Source organism: Pongo abelii, chromosome 10, assembly GCF_028885655.2.
Source record: "Pongo abelii isolate AG06213 chromosome 10, NHGRI_mPonAbe1-v2.0_pri, whole genome shotgun sequence".
NCBI lineage: Eukaryota > Metazoa > Chordata > Mammalia > Primates > Hominidae > Pongo > Pongo abelii.
In genome coordinates this window covers 112,911,556-112,927,450 of record NC_071995.2, presented here as the reverse complement: position 1 = coordinate 112,927,450, position 15,895 = coordinate 112,911,556, and the positions used below count along the sequence as shown (strand labels likewise).

Below are 15,895 nucleotides of genomic sequence, written 5' to 3'. Positions count from 1 at the left end.
TTGGCATTTATGTGAACAGGACCAGACTACGGGTGGTGGTACTCCAACTCTACTTCTGCACAGAATGGCCTTTTCCCAAGAATTCATTGCTTTAACAATTTTATAACGTGGCCATGTGAAGCTGGCATTGTCTCTTCCTAGTGCCCAGTGTAGCTGCAGATCCTTTGGATACAAGCTCTTGGGCTTTGTATGGCTGGGATCAACCACCCCAATAGAACTGCCTGAATCTCACAGGGAGTGTCCACTCTATTAGAAATGGAGATTGTCACTTTTTTTGGCACTGCCATTAATAAGACATGAATTCTTATTTGTTGAATGAGTTATTAACAGAAATGACAACAGTTTTAGTGACAAGCCCAGATGGAGGGTGGTTTTGTGAACCCTATGGAGGTTGTGAACCCTATGGAGGGTAGCAGGTGAACCACTAGAACCTCCGACCTTGGATTCAGACCACTGTTTCCTCAGATGACTTCAGAGGCTTCCCTAGACTGAGTTCTGATTGTAGTTGCTCTCTATAGCTCTAGTGTGCCATTTGTTTTCATTCCCTTCCTTTCCATGGCTTCTGTTAGTTTCTGAAATTCTAGGTTGATCTAAAGTATCCTGAAAGCAGAAATTTCTGTGGTTGTTGCTGGTAGGATTCCATCTTTCAGTCTCTTGTATGATACTGTTTACATAGAGCAGCTTCCCTGGAAGAAATAGCTGTTTTCCTTGAATAGGTATTGCTTTTATCGGAGCTTGTGATCAGCCAGAAAAACCTTTAGATGCTTGCTTCTATCGGAATGGTTTTAGGCATTATCTCTAAAGATCAGATTAACCCCTTATAACCAGGAACTTCACCCAGAACAATGTTAGTTACTAAAATATGATCTTAGACCCTGTTTGCATATTCTAGGCCATTGACCTTATTTCAGAATTATAAGCCTAAAGGAAAAACACGCCATAATTTAAGGAGAAAATGACAACTGTCCTTCTGCTAACCACTCTGCTTTTAAATCACTTGGTTTCACTTTCGTATGGAGTTTTGAATCACAGATAAGAATTTCTCAGGCAGTAAACTGTTAAGCCAGGTGATTTGGGAGTCTCAGGTTTTCAGGTGGGCATCACTAGGACCTTATTAGTCTGGGTTCATTCCCTAAGAACCTTGGAGAGACAGGTATATAACAATTTGGAGGGACACTGGTAACAAGAGTCTGCTAGGTTGTACAGGTCTCAGATTTGTGGGCCTATCACTGCCTGGTAGTCTGCTGCTTGCATGAAAAGACCAAAGACCATCACATTGATCCAAAGACTGAGCCTATAGACCTGAAATGTATCCAACAGCTGAGATCTAATCAAGGAGTTAAGTTTATCCTTTTCACCTGAGTCTAAGAGCCATTTGATAAATACCTACCAAAAACCTACCCATCTTTATCCCACCATTCTTTAAGCAAGTACATAACAGTAATACTGCAGTGATAATGACCACTGGTCAGACTAGAAAGTCTTAATGACCAACAGCTACCCCCATTAAGGATTTTTCAAAACACTTGAGACAAGTATAAGCTTCTCCTGGCCAAAATGGAATTACAGGGTTAGATTTATCTTCCTGCCTGAAACAACTAAAAACAGATAAAACATACCAAGAGTCTGAAAACTGTCTTCTATCAAGAGCACAAGACTGATGCCTAAGAGGGGAAATAGACAAGGTGACCTTGTAACTTGCCCAGTTTATTGGCTGGAGAGTATCTAGAATGCAGCCCAGGCACAGGCAACACAGCCTAGCAATCTCCCTGAGTTGAATTCTGGCTGGCCCAGGTAGCTAGAATTAGCAGGGCAGAATGCTGGAGGAGACAGCCACACACAGAACACCCCAGAGACCCATGGAGGGGTCCTCCTTGAATCTTCAGCTGAATGCTGAGCTCCAGATGCATGTGAAGAAACTACCTTAGGCCAGGGAAGAACCACCCAAAGGGGGACTTAAAGGAAATGATCCTTGGAACTCACATAGCACTTGAAATAATTTTATTCTTGGCATCCAGAATAGAAACCTAACTCATGGGACATAGGACAAAGTACTCAAAGATGTTGCCTCAGTAATGGAATAAGTCCTGCACTAGAGGCTATCCTAATCCTGATGAAGCCTAAAAGCAAGGCTCAAAAGGATCTAGCTGACCAAGTAACTATCTTAGAATAAGGTATAAGAATAATTCTAGAAATACAAAAATATCCAAAGTCACAATTTTGGGCATCCAATCAAATGTCCAGGCGTATGGAGAATCAAGAAAATACAACTCATGACTGGGTGTGTTGGCTCATGCCTGTAATCCCAACACTTTTGGGAGGCTGAGGCAGATGGATTGCTTGAGGCTGGGAGTTTGAGACCAGCCTGAGCCAACATATTGAGACCTCATCTCTCCAAATCTTTAAAACTTAGCTGGGCCTGGTGGTATGTGCCTATAGCCTAGCTACTTAGTCTGAGGCAGGAGGGTTGCTTGAGCCCAAGAATTTAGGGCCACAGAGAGCTATGATTGTACCACGGCACCCCAGCCTGGAAGACAGAATGAGACCTCATCTCTAAATTATAAAAGTACAACTCATAAGATCAATAAAAACAGGTCTAGAAATCATAATTAGAACAGGGACACTAAAACACATACCTACAATCCCATATGTTCGAGAAAGAAGACTGAACATGTTAAATGGAAGCATGAAAGCTTTGAAAGACAAGACTAGTGACTTATGTCAAGCTAGATAGTATAGCTTACTCACACCCAGGCTATATGATATGGCCTGCTCCTAGGCTACAAACCTTGTGGCATATTACTGAATACCATAGGCAGCTGTAACACAACATTATTTTCATCTTAAAGTATAGTAAAAATAGGGTGTAAAGGATAACGTATACTTGTATAGGGCACTTACCATGAATGGTGCCTGCAGGACTGGAAGCTGCTGTGAGTCAGTGAATGTAAAGACCTGGGATGATACTGTACACTACTGTAGCCTTCATAAACATAATATACTTAAGCTACACTAACTTCATAAAACTTTAGTACCAAATTATCTTTAACTTAAATTCCTTAACTGTAACTGAAATTTTGGTAATACTTAGCTTAAAACACTGTACATACATACAAGAATGTCTTTATCCTTATTCTATAAGCTTGTTTCTATTTACCCTTTAGACCTTCGTTAAGCTAAGATGTAAGCACACAAAGTAGCCCAGGCCTACATGGGGTCAGGATCACCAACAGCACTGTTCCCTACCTCTACACCTTGTCCCACTAGAAGATCTTCAGAGGCAGTAACATGGATGGGGCTGTCATCTCCTATGATAACAATGCATCCTTCTGGAATGCCTCCCAAAGGACCTGCCTGTGTCTGTCTTAGTTAACTTGATATGTAGAAGGAAATACTCAAATAGTAGATAAACCAGTAAGCAATCACTGAATTATCATGTATTGTACATAACTGTATGCTATACTTTCAGATGACTGGCAGTATATTAGGTTTGTTTACATCAGCATTGCTGCAAACATGAGTAACACATTGCACTTACAACATTGTGACAGCTACGGCATCACTAGGCAACAGGAATTTTCAGCTCCACTAATCTTACGGGAACACCATCTTATACATGGTCCATGGAGTGAAACACTGGTACGTGGCTATAATTGGAGTCCCCGAAGGGCAGGGGAGGGACAAAAACTGACCAAAATGTTCCAAACTTCATGAAAACCATAAACCCACAGATCCCAGGAGCACAGTGAACTTCAAAAAACATGACGAATTGTTGCTTGTTTTTAAGCAATCTTATTGAAAATGTTGCCCACTGTCTTCTGGCTTGAATTGCTTCTAAAGAAATGTTTCTCATTCTGCTATACGTTATACTTTTAAAATTCCCTTAACTAAGGTATACCATAAGGTACTGAGAAAATCTGACAACATACTTATTCCTAGTGCATCTTACACAAAAGCAAAACAATTCTTTCAGCTTCTGTCTTTCCATCTTTTATCATCGGCAGACTTCTATTATGGTATAAGAAATGCTAAAGAAATTCAGGTAGGAGGAAAAAATGCCAAGTAAATCCCCAGAAATAGTAAATATGTAGGTCAAGACTTAATTTACTTTAAAGATAACTCTGTTTAAACAGCGTATCACAGGGCTTATAACATGTAAAAGTAAAACGACTATAGCACAAAGTCTGGGAGAAAGAAGTATAGCTTCTTGTATGTGAAGTGGCATATTCAAGGTGGACTGGGAGTTTAAGCATATACTGTAAGCCCTAAAGCAACCAAAACAGTTATAGCTAAAAAATAGACAAAGGAGATAGGATAATAAAAGCAGGCAGAAAAAATGAAAACAAATTACACAAAAATAGATGGTATACTTAAATCCAAACATGAGATAAATATGACCCAAATAGCACTACTAAAGTGCATGGATCATCAAAGTTCATAAAAATAAGTTTCTTGTAGGCAGCCTATGGTTGGGTCTTTATCCAAAGACACAAATGGTTAATGATGGGAAGATACACCATGCTAACGCAGGTCGGAAGAAAGCTGGATGGCTATGTCAATACCAAAACACCTTGGAGCAAGGAGTATTACCAGGTATGAAGTCGCTCCATAATGATAATAAGAATTAGACTAGATATCTATGTAAATGTACAACTCTTAGTAACAATGACCTAGAATTCTAACACTCAAATTTGGAGTTGATATACTCAATTCCCTTTCATTACTGCTTACAAGCTGTAGCTGCAGAACTTTTTCCAGTATGTCAGAGCTGAGGTTAGAGCAGCTAACAGAACTAGGTGGTGTAACAAAAATGCTATATTAAATAGAATAAGCTAGTCTTTGGTTAAGCACCTTGCCTTTTAAACATAAAAGAGCAAACTGAACACTTGGCCTATTAGTGGCATTAAGGGAAAAAAATGTACAAATATGAGAAATTTTCGAGACAACACAAATGGACAGCAAACACAAGGAAGTGCATGTTCTCATATAAAACATTGGATACATTTGTCACACTGGTTTAAAAAGAATGCAGGCAGCTGGGCACGGTGGCTCACATCTTTAATCCCAGCACTTTGGAAGGCCGAGGCAGGCGGATCACCTGAGGTCAGGAGTTTGAGACCAGCCTGACCAACATGGAGAAACCCCATCTCTACTAAAAATACAAAAAATTAGCCAGGTGTGGTGGTGCATGCCTATAATCCCAGCTACTCGGGAGACTGGGGCAGGAGAATTGCTCGAACCCAGGAGGCGGAGGTTGCAGTGAGCTGAGATCGTGCCATTGCACTCCAGCCTGGGCAACGAGAGCAAAACTCCACCTCAAGAAAAAAAAAAAAAAAAATCCAGGCTGGCAAGAATGGGGAGAGGCATCTCATACCAAGGAATATGAAGAAACATTTACCCTTAAACAGGGATAGCAAATCTTTAGGAATAGATACCAGGGTCTTTAGTCCTTCCTAGTTACACATTATATATACTTACCAAAATGTATGTAGTCCTTTAGAAATTGAGATTATACTGTTTCCAGGCCAAAATTAGGTACCCGCTGTGTTGGGATCTCCACTGTACCCAGTGTCAATGATTCACAAGTAGGACTCTCAGTACAGCCGTGGCTGTACTGATGGCTATTACTTATACAATGAAAGATCCAAAGCACAATCAGCTAAGAGAAAAGGCACTGGGGCAAGGTCTGGAAGAAAACATAAGCTTGAGTGCCTTCTCCCAGTGCGGTCACCAAGGCTTAACTCCTCAGCTATGAGTAAAACTCATGATGTGTCTTCTGCCAGGGAAGCCTGTTAGAAACTCAGCACCTAAGGTTTTAATTGAGGTCTAGCCACAATAGGCATCCTCTGCTTTAGTACATATTCAAATTCTGAACTCCAAGAAAAGGTGTTCATATACCGCATTGTTTGCACAAGTGACTTGGGCACAATGAGTCATTCTCACCACAGAGTTGTGGGAACTCACACACAACCCAAGTTCAAGTGAGCGTCCTGCTATAGTAACACTCTTCTACATACCTCCTTCCCAGATTGGGCCATTTCTCTTTCTCTGCATCCTTAGAGTCCTTTTGCTGAGAATCTGTTCATTGAAACTTGTCTTTTGGATATGTTGATGTTCCTTTGTGAATTCTGGGTTCTACAAATAGAACTCTCACAGGAGCCCATTATAGCAGTCTCCAGGGTCAGGATTATGATTCACTTGGTAGTGTAAGTTGTCAAGGAGGCATCTCCTTGGGATAGTGTTCAACTTAGCTATCAAGTCATGCTGGAAGAATGGCAACATGGCTCTGCCACACAACCTCTCAGTAGCATGAAATTTCCTAGCAGAAATCCACTTCTAGCAAAGCTGTATGCTTGTAGCAGAGCCTGAATGAATTGTAAGAATTGGTGGAGCTAGTCAGTGAGTGTGATCCTAGGCTGGAATCAGTTATTGAGGAATTTGGCATGTTGGTTCCATGCATGATAAATGGTCAAGAGGTACTTTGTAGATCCTATTGGGAAAAGACTGAATAACAAATCTCAGAATTGAGAGGACTGTCAGCTTGTGAAGACGTGACTATGGTAGGAGAGATCCACATTTGAGCTTTCATGTGAATATTGCCTCTGTTTCTGTTCATAAGCAGGGACTATAAGCATGCAGAGTAACTCTTGGTGCTGTCCTGTGGACGTAGCTGTCCTAGAGAAGATCCTGTTCAGACAAATAACGCAGGCAAACACCTTTGGCTACTGAGGTCTTTCCACAAAGAAATAAGGGAATCACACTGACCTTTTTCCCTGAGATGTGCCCTTCAAGCCAGTGGCCCAGAGAGAAGCTCTAAGAGATGACGGGCACAGTCCTCAGCCTCTAAAACATAGCTGGAGACAGACCGGTTCAAATCCAGTCCTTGGCTATGAGATCCCTGTAAGGACAGATGGGCCACCATACTTGTCCCATTCTTACCCTTCATTCATAGGAACTCATACCTCTAGGCATGTTCAGCACTGAAGCCAGTTCTAAGTTCTAGTTTCCAAAGAACAAGTTTATCGTCTCTAAACCCAGCTCTGTCAATGTCGCAATCTGCCAGCTTTGCTGTTACCTGTGTCCCGTTGATGTGGACCTATGCATCTTAGGATTTCCAGGCTGGGCCTGGACTCTTTCATCACCTATGTTATGCATGAAACAGAAGCCAATAAAGCCCACTGAGTCCCCAGAGGAAAATCATGGTGCAGGACTGCAGTCAATGACCATTTCACCAAGTTTTTATTTACCAGAGACTGACTAAAGATGCCAAGGGAACCGAGTTCTCATTTCCCAGCTTGGTATCCTTTTTGTGGGGAGCTAGCTCTGACACTAATCAGCAATGTCCTCCACCCTCAGGCAGCAGCATGAAATCCTAAAGAGCCTTTGCCAAGCTTCTGCTGGCCAGCCTTTGACAAGTCTGAATCTTCTCATTGCAGAACACCCAAAAAGCAACCAACAAAATGATCTTCACTCCCCATAAAGAGCACAGCTCCCCAGTAGTCCTGTTAGTGTACCCTTTAGACCACAGAGGTTTCTTGGGCTGGAATAATCTTCTTCTGACCTATACTTAAGATCAAAATGAAGATGAGATTATGTGTTCCAACATGGCTTCTGCAAATGTCAAATGTGTTTACATGCATCTCTTCTAATTTATCCTTGAAAGTGGGATATGGACTCCTGCTATCCAAAGTTTTAGATGGGGAAAATAATGCAATCCCAGCTAACCTAAAACCCTCTTAAAACACATGACAATTGAAGGAACTCAAAACAAGCATTGTTTTCCTAAATAACATTTAATGTACTAATTAGGTATCTGTGTACAGTACACAATGGTGCTATAGATAGTAGGTGCTATAGACAGCAGGAATTATGACGACTTTCTATACCACAATAAAGTACTACCAATAGTGATGGTGTAAATGCAAATGCTAGCATACTTCAAAGTAAAACTCGGCTTCATCTGTGGAATGTTTAGTCACTGCCCTTCAAGTTGAAGGGGAATGAGAGTTCACTAGAGAACAAATGGGAAAATTGACCAGGAGTCAACCACATCTGAAGTCAAGGAATGGTCCCAAAGTGGATGAATGTGTCCTACCATCTGAAGCCATAGAACAAGAGTCGAAGGGTATGTTGTCTTCCCTCTGTTGGCAATTAGGTGGCTTGAGACTTTGTATGCTCTTGCAAGTGATCATAAGAGAAGCATTGTATTCAAACCTGCAGTTGTGACTGCGGTTCAAGGATTTTAAAGGCTTGGTATTATCTAGCCTCTTCTGCTAGTGAGAAGTATCAAACTGAATGTGTTCTTCAATGGCAATTTCTTGGCCCTTGCTAATGAGAGTGGGTTTAGTTGACAATAAATGTTAAACAGTCACTATTTAAAATTCTGCGGTCTCAGAAGTTTTTGTGGGGGTAGTATAATTCTCTAGAAATAGGGAACTAGACCCTGCTTAAATAATTCTTGGTTCCTGGGTCCTCATAGAGACAGAAGGAACAGAAATAAAAACCTTAGGTACAGGGACTTCAAGTTCTGATCATCCCTATGTGATGCAGTGGAATTCAACCAAGATACTCCTGAGACTATACAACCAAGTTCCTGGTAGTGGGATCCTTCACCTGAGTGAGCTCAGTCCCCTCTATGGAAACCTGGGCTGTCTTCTGTCCTGTCCTGTGGGGCTCTGGAATGGCCCTCAGTGGGTCTGAAAGTAGATTTCTAAGCAAAATGCTCTCTATCTCTGCCCAAAGGCCTTTCCAGGATGGATTACTGGGATAAGTGTGGTCAACTTGGTTTTGCCAAAGGGGCATGAATGTGAGCCCTCACTGGGGAGGGTCTGCTCTTCCCTGATAACTTCTAACAATGTCATTTCTCATAAGGACATCTCCACTTCAGTCTGATACATGAAGTTGTCTTTCTTTCTTTGGATCTGATTCCTGAACCTGTCCTTGTGGACCAAAGCTCTTATACCCTGGTCAAGTGGGAAGAAGGTAGCTTTGAGTCCCAGTTACTTCATGCAATGGTGTTCTGTCCTTCATCAGGAAGTCTACTGGCCTGTGAGCTGACCTTCTCATAATAGTCAACTCACCTTGTGTCTATCTTCTCTCTATACACCATCTGCATGGAATCCCCCGTACAAATACCTTGATCAGGATCCTAACTGGAGAGTGAATCCATCTCTGATTATGCATAGGTATGGGCAGGGTTGAGGGAACCAACAAGAGAAGTTGGTGTGTCCCTCTGCTCTCTCAGGACTTCATGACCACCCAATCCCTCCCAGAGCTGAGAGGACAGGGGAAGTAACCAGTGCTCCTGGGCCTGACTGAGCTGTTATCATGGAAGCTGAAGTCATAAAGGGAAGTGGCCCCTGGCTGAGGGAGAAGGCAACTGACTAACCTCCTTTCACTTGTCCCTCCATCACCTGCTGATGCCTCTCATTGACTACATCTACTCACTCTCTTGCCCTGTCTTCCAGATGAAGACAAACAGGTGATCCTCTCTGAGCACAGGACATGGTGAAGAAGTTCTCAGGGAAGGGCCTACCCTCTAAAGATGTCATTTCTTACAAGGACATATCCACTTCAATCTGATACATGAAGTTGTCTTTCTCTCCTTGGATCTGATTCCTGAACACTGTCCTTATGGGCTGAAGCTCTTATATCCTGATCAAGTGGGAAGAAGGAAGCTTTGAGTCCCAGTTACTTCATGCAGTGATGTTCTGTCCTTCATCAGGAAGTCTACTGGCCTGTGAGCTGACCTTCTCATAATAGTCAACTCAACTTGTGTCTATCTTCTCTCTATACACCATCTGCATGGAATCCCCCATACAAACACCTCGATCAGGATCCTAACTGGAGACAAAATCAGTCTCTGATTACCAATAGGCATGAGAAGGGTTGAGGGAACTAATAAGAGAAGTTGGTGTGTCCCTCTGCTGTCTCAGGACTTCATGACAACCTCACACTTCCCAGAGCTGAGAGGACAGGGGAAGTAACCAGTGCTTCTGGTAACAGGCTTCTGGAATCCTCCTGACTGAGCTGTTGTCATGGAAGCTGAAGTCAAAAAGAGAAGTGGTCCCTGGCTGGGGAGAAGGTGACTGACTACCCAACCTCCTCCACTTTCTATCACCTGCTGGTGCCTCTCATTGACTACATCTACTTGCTCTCTTGTCCTGTCTTCCAGGTGAAGACAAGCAGGTGATCCTCTCTGAACACAGGACAGAGTGAAGAAGTTCTCAGGGAAGGGCTGACCCTCCAAAGATATCATTTCTTACAAGGACATCTCCACTTTGATATATGAAGCTATCTTTCTCTCCATGGATCTGATTCCTGAACACTGTCACCATGTACCAAAGCTCTCATATCCTGATTGAGTTGGAAGAAGGAAGCTTGAGTCCCAGTTACTTCATGCAGTGGTGTGCTGTGCATCAGGAAGTCTACTGGCCTGTGAGCTGACCTTCTCATAGTCAACTCACCACCTGTCCACACACCATTTGCATGGAATCCCCCACACAAATACCACTATCGGGATCCTAACTGGAGACAGAATCCATCTCTGATTACCCATAGGCATGGGCAGGGTTGAGGGAACTAACAAGAGGTTGGGGCATGTCCCTCTACTGTCTCAGGGCTTCATGAGCACCCCAACCCTCCCAGAGCTGAGAGGACAGAGAAGTAACCAGTGCTCCTGGGCCTGACTGAGCTGTTATTATGGAAGCCGAAGTCATAAAGGGAAGTGGCCCCTGGCTGGGGAGAAGGCAACTGACTACCCTCCCTCCACTTGTCTTTCCATCGTCACCTGCTGGTGCCTCTCATTGACTACATCTACTCACTCTCTTGCCCTGTCTTCCAGGTGAAGGCAAACAGGTGATCCTCTCTGAGCACAGGACAGAGTAAAAAATGATAGGCTAGATCTCTGGAGGCAAACCAAATAATCAGCACACCCACTCAGAGATCCTGCTGTCAGCCTATTTTTGGCCTGTGTTCAACTATAGAGAGGAAGATTGACCCTTTCTGGTATCAGAAATGTATATGATCCTCCCTACCATTGGAACCCCCTGCACTAGGGTGGCCCCTGCATACTTAGAGCCTCTATTTTTACTGTGGTCTTCCTTCCTGACTTAGTCATAAGGAGATTCCCTCCACATTGTGCCTGATACAGTTGTCCTATCCGATCTCACCACCATTGCTGCCATCATTGATAGTCTCCTGCTGGGGCCTCTTCCTGCTTAAGTTCTTTTCTGTTCTGCTGCTGTGACTGCCATCGACTCTATACCTCCTGTCCCCACTACTACATTAAAGCCCCTTGTGGACAAGAGATCAAAAATTAACTGTGATATTCTCAATGCAGTGAGAATATTCCTGGTTTTTCTCAGTTCTCACGGGAACGTAGTTCTCCGACTGGTTCTCTGTACAATGAAAGAAAGCTGCATGTGAGCAGGCGAAACTATGGCTTAAAAGGCTGAAGGTGCAGGGATCTGAACTCAATCCTGGGACAGCTGCTTCATTAACAGAAATTAGCATCTTGGAAGTATCTCCTATCTCTAGGGCTTGTTCTTTGTGGGTACAGAAGATGCCCGGGGGTTCTGTCTACATCCCTTGGGTTCTTTGCCATTTTCATAGCCACTGGCTCCCAACACTTTGCCTCTTAACAGCCAGTGCTCTATCGTTGAAGGATGGGCCTCAGGCTGCCTTGACTGCACACGTGGAGAATCAGGTGCTTTTTAACTAACAACTGAAGGATGCAGGGGTGGGTATGAATACTCCAGCTCCCTCACACCCACAAGGCCAACTGAAGTGATGTATGTTGTCTCCAGGGCTCTGCTGTGGAATTGAGCCAGTTACCCTCTGTGGGACTTTATGTGATATTTACACCCTTGTATACTTCCTTCCCTCACTAGTTCCACTTCCTTGAGTGGAAAGATCCCCACTAGTGGATCCCAAGAGCATCTGGTAACTTCCATCTAGGTCCCAGAGTGGACCCTATGATGGGAATGCACAGGGTACCCATGTGGTCTTTCTATCCAGCACTGTAACCAAGCATACCTCAAAGACTTCTAGAGAATAGATGTAGCTCTTAAGCTCAGTTTAACTTTAAAATGGGCCTAGCACTTGTTTTAAAATAGAGGTAGAGATGGGATTTGAACCTGGATTTATTTAGATCCATAGTTAAGAGCAAACTGTCTGGCATCAATAGCACACGTGATAGAAATGAAACATGGAAGTGAGGACAGGATTACCCTTCAATCTAGTTAGCAATCATCATCTACTAATCCAAAGGACCCTGGGTTGCAGCCAGCTCTGGCTCCATGTGCTGGGATCATCCCCTATCAGGTAGTTTAAAACCTCATAAAAGGATAGGTGTACTAGGTGAGATTTCTCTGCATGCAGGAGGAAAGCTTATGGGACAGGCTTCTGGAAAGCAGATCTTAAACTAATCAACATAGGGTGACTTGTGTAATTATGGCTGGACTTGAGGGTTCACTTTGAAATTCATCATGTTCTGTACTAATCTATACTTTCCTCTATGCATATGATTTACTCTAAAGCTAAAGATCCTATCATTTTTCCTAGTGGGAACTCTGTTCAATCCTCTCATGATATTGCTAAAATAAAAAGCAGAGCTTGTCAGCTGAGTAGCATAGGGGATAAGACCTCATACTACCTCCATTTCATGCTACTAACAATTTAGAATTGATTTTTCCTCTTCCCAAGTCAGCTAACTTGGGAAAAGGGCAATGCAAGAAGTAATGTGTGTCCACCCTAAACAGCTTGATTCTGTTCTCTTCCTTCCACCCAGCAAATCCCTCAGCTTAAGGCTCTTCCCTGAGGATGACCATGGCACTTCCAGCTGCAGGTCTGGGGTGGCTGCTCATCCCTTGAACCACTTTCCTCCCGGGTAGGTACCAGGTATCTAGCTCAGGTCTCAAGACACTGCCTCTGTTGGTAAGGCCATAAGTCAGAGGGGTCCCACGATGGGGTCAGGCCTGGTCAGCCTGTTGATGGAATTAGAGTAATACCTTGGGGGATGGGGTGTTTGTATTAGTTTTGGCTCTGGAGCTGAAGGAAGAATGCTAGCATTTAGCATCTTGATATGTTCGGCACCAGCACATCCTGGGACAGCAATTACATTTCAAAGATTCCTCAGGAGGGGCTGGGGTTGAGCTCTCTGGGAAGGTGTGGCTACCTGAGCAGGCTTGTCCTGCCTGAGGTGGGCAGGGGGGGGAATGGGGCATGAAATCAATGGGATGGAGGGAGGCTTGGCATAAGGCTACAACTGGTGTTGCATCTGAAACCTTTTATACACACTTGTGCATACTCAGATCTCTTGTGTACTGCACCCTACCACCCCAATTTCTCCCTGGGAAGTACATTGATTTGTGCTAGCAACTGCTTACTGCAGGACCCAGGTGTTAGTGTGGACACTTTCTCCGGATGTTGGGTGAAGCCTATGTAGGATTAAAGGAGAGGAAGCAGACAAGGAGAGCCTTGGGTCATGATGCAGATATAAGGTCTGAAGCCCCAGTGATGTGCTCCAAAGACTGCTCAAAGCTGTGCTGCTCTGGGCAGAAATGGCCAGGCACTACTACCCCTACTGTGCTCAATCGTCAGCTGGATTTGCTTGGGGAGACCACGGTGACAAGACAAGTGCTGCGATGGATGCCAGAGGCACCGCAGCTATCTGCCGTCCTACAGCTGAATGCCAAGGCTTGCCTTGAGAAGCAATTCAAGCAGCCCATCTCCAGGGCTGTCACATGGAGCTCTCTTTAACCCATCCTTCCTCCTCTGAATGCTGGGAGAAGCTAAATGCTGGCAGTCTTCCTCCAGCTTCAAATCCAGTTAAGTTCACTGGAGAATCTGGGCAATGCCTCCAAATAACATTCCTACTTCCAGCCTGGACAGTGTCACACAGTAGTATTCCTCCTACAAATCTGTGATGCTAATAGCAGTCATAATGTTATAAATAAAGTTTTGGTGCCGCAAAAGAAATAGCACTCAAATATTAAATTTTCTTTTTAATCCTCAACAAGGCAATTTACTTCTAGAGAAGGGTGTACCATCACAGATGGAGCAGTGGTGAGCATACACTTGGACAAGGGAGGGGAAGGGGTTCTTATTCCTGACACACATGGCCCCTTCTGCTGTGTCGTACCCCTATTGGCTAGGGTTAGACCGCACAGGCTAAACTAATTCTGATTGGCTAATTTAAAGAGTGATGGGGTGAGTGGTTTGGTGGGAAAAAATGGTTAAGGCAGAGAAGGAAATCGGAATGAGTCAGGGTGGAGAATAAGCAGGTAACCAGAATGAGGGTGGAGAATAAGCAGGTAACCAGAATGAGGGTGGAGAATGAGCAGGTAACCCGGAGTGAGCCAGGGTGGAGACGGGGGCGGTGATTGAAAAAGGTTGCTTCACAAGGAAGTTAAGTTTAAAAGTAGAACGCAAAGAATTGAACATACTGACATTCTTTGAAGAGAAATTTAGAACTCATCTCTAACAGCCCCTCTTGCATTTCTTTATAGCTGTTTCTCTCCAAACTTGTTTAACATGTCTTGGCTTAGTCATTCTGCTTGATTTTTCCAAAAGAAGCTTCTCTGGATAAGGTGGAGGATAGTTAAGGGAGGTTTAATAAGTGATGTTTCTGTGAGCCTCTGCACCAACCCACGGATACATGGTATGACACAGCACCCGACAAGAATAAGTATACTTATTACAGCTGTGAGGGAGGTAAGAATTGAGGCTATTATTCCTTTCCATTTACCAAACCACTTTTCTAGCAATCCTGTAAATGGGTCATTTACCCCTGAGTTGCTGGCTAACTCATTGGATAGAGCAGTCAGACCTTGCAATGCCTTTGTTATACTTCCATTAGGGGTGGTGGTGTTTGGGATGAAGGTGCAACATTGAGTTTTAATCATGATGCAAACTCCTCCTCTTCCTGCTAATGTCATGGCTAAGCCTATCCTATTTTCCCAAACCATCTGGCTAATAGCCCCTAATTGCTCAGCTATTCTTTTAACAGCAACTCTAGTGTAGTTAATTGCTGTTGGTTGTAATAGATGTAGTTTATCCAATCTAAATATTTGTTACCACCAAAATATTGACTCAAATTCTGCAGCTATTTGATTTTGGGCTTTAAATTGATCTGGTATTCCCTGTGGGATTCCAGTTGCGTCTAAATCGATATGAGAGTCAAAAGACCCATAAGGGGCTTCTCTCACTTTACAATGTCTTATTTTTCCTTCCTCTGGTTGATGAAATGCCAGGGTGAAAGGGATAGCCAATTGGACTAAAGTACAAGTGCCACTCCAGGTATTTAGCAGAGTGTCCAGTAAAGGTCCACCTCAATACCACCACACATCCGCTTGGGGGTGAACAAGGGCTGATTGATAAGCTCTTGAAAATTCTTAAGCTCACTGCATCCCCTCAGGTCCCCAAGGAATGCTAAGTTTCTTCCCTGTCATGAGAGACACAAAGTGAACTTGGTGCTGGGATATAGAAGCTGGATGGTCCTCAGGGGCTGACCCGCAGGGTGTCAGACTTCAGGATATAGCAGAGAGACAGCTTGGCACGACTTGTTACCCTAGGCTGTAGAATCCTGGAAAAGAGCTACCATGCAGCCCACACCTGGTCAACTGGAGGACAACCCTAGTGGAAAGGGGACAATCTGGGCCTCTGGCCTGTGATGTACAGAGGCATAACAATTGCTTTTGTTTAATGTGCGGTTGGAATATCTGATCCATTCCAACCAGGCATTTGTATCTTGGTATCCTGTCTCAATTGCCAAAGTTTTAAGTCTTTAACTTCTACCGTCACTATCTTGGCCTTGTTAGAGAAGGAACAATGGTTCAGTTGTAAGAGGTTTTGGAAGGAGGCTTAGAGGAAGGCGCAGGTGGCAGGGGATCAA

At 43.7% G+C, this 15,895-nt stretch overlaps 2 long non-coding RNA genes across 2 annotated transcripts in view; one reads left to right on the top strand and one right to left on the bottom strand.

The window, feature by feature from the left end:
- Nucleotides 1–9,314, bottom strand: part of LOC129049228 (uncharacterized) — an 87,539-nt gene extending 78,225 nt beyond the window's left edge. Inside the window, exons 1-2 of the long non-coding RNA XR_008512145.1 lie at nt 9,081–9,314; nt 6,018–7,561 (exon numbers count right to left, since the gene is read on the bottom strand). This is a non-coding gene — a long non-coding RNA (uncharacterized LOC129049228). The remainder of the gene's footprint in view (nt 1–6,017; nt 7,562–9,080) is intronic.
- LOC129049229 (uncharacterized) lies at nt 3,572–13,972 on the top strand. The gene is made up of 3 exons (XR_008512148.1): nt 3,572–3,639; nt 12,791–12,889; nt 13,314–13,972. It is a non-coding gene; the product is annotated as an uncharacterized LOC129049229 (long non-coding RNA).
- Nucleotides 13,973–15,895: the final 1,923 nt, after the last annotated feature.